Source organism: Panthera uncia, assembly GCF_023721935.1.
Source record: "Panthera uncia isolate 11264 chromosome B3 unlocalized genomic scaffold, Puncia_PCG_1.0 HiC_scaffold_1, whole genome shotgun sequence".
NCBI lineage: Eukaryota > Metazoa > Chordata > Mammalia > Carnivora > Felidae > Panthera > Panthera uncia.
In genome coordinates, this window is record NW_026057582.1 from 36,394,753 (window position 1) to 36,395,978 (window position 1,226).

The 1,226-nt window shown below is 45.8% G+C and overlaps 1 pseudogene; it reads left to right on the top strand.

Annotated features, from left to right (window-relative positions):
- Positions 1 to 736: 736 nt before the first annotated feature.
- LOC125910300 (60S ribosomal protein L32-like) lies at positions 737 to 1,171 on the top strand (annotated as a pseudogene).
- The last annotated feature ends 55 nt before the right edge of the window (positions 1,172 to 1,226 follow it).

Sequence of the window (1,226 nt, forward strand, 5' to 3'; positions counted from 1 at the left end):
ATGACTTCATTCATATATGGCATTTAAAAAACAAAACAAACAGGGGCACCTGGGTGGCTCAGTCAGTTAAGCATCTGACTCTTGACCTCTGCTCGGGTCGTGATCTCACAGTTTGTGAATTTGAGCCCTGAGGCAGGCTCTGCGCTGACAGTGTGGAGCCTGCTTAGGATTTTGTCTCTCCTCTCTGCTCCTCCCTCTCTCTCAACATAAATAAATAAAATTTAAAAAGAAGAAAAGAGGGGTACCTGGGTGGCTCAGTTGGTTAAAGAAGCTGACTCTTGCTTTCAGCTCAGGTCATGATCTCGTGGTTCATGAGTTTGAGCTCCATATCGGGCTCTGTACTCTGATAGTGTAGAACCTGCTTGGGATTCTCCATCTCTCTCTCCCTCTCTCTCTGCTCCTTCCGTGGCTGTCTCTCTCAAAATAAACAAACTTTAAAAAATTAAAAAAAAAGAAAAGAAATGAGTGAACAAAGGAGAAAAAAGAGACAGACTAAAAACCACACTGTTAGCTATAAACAACAACCACATGGTTACCAGATGGGAGGTGGGTAGGGGGACGGGTGAAGCAGGTGAAACGGGGATTAAGGAGCGCACTTGTGATGAGTACGGAGTATTGTATAGAACTGCTGGATCACTGCACTGCACACTTGACACGAATATGCTTCCTGTCTTGTCCTCGACGCTGCCTGTGGAGGTGGCAGGCATCTCTTACTTGGCCTCACGGCTGCCCTTAACCTCTGGTGAAGCCCAAGATTGCTAAAAAGAGGACCAAGAAGCTCATCCGGCACCAGTCAGACTGATACGTCAAAATCAAGCGTAACCGGCGGAAACCCAGAGGCATTGACAATAGAGTGCGCAGAAGACTCAAGGGCCAGATCTTGATGCCCAACGTTGGTTACGGGAGCAACAAGAAGACAAAGCACATGCTGCGCTGTGGCTTCCGGAAGTTCCTAGTCCACAATGTCAAGGAGCTTGAGGTGCTGCTGATGTGCAATAAATCTTACTGTGCAGAGACTGCTCACAAGGTCTCCTCCAAGAACCATAAAGCCATTGTGGAAAGAGCAGCCCAGCTGGCCATCAGAGTCACGAATCCCAATGCCAGACTGTGCAGCGAAGAAAATGAATAGACAGCTTATGTGCATGTCATATTTGTGTTAAATAAAACCATAAAACTACAAAAGAAAGAAAGAAAGAAAGAAAGAAAGAAAGAAAGAAAGAAAGAAA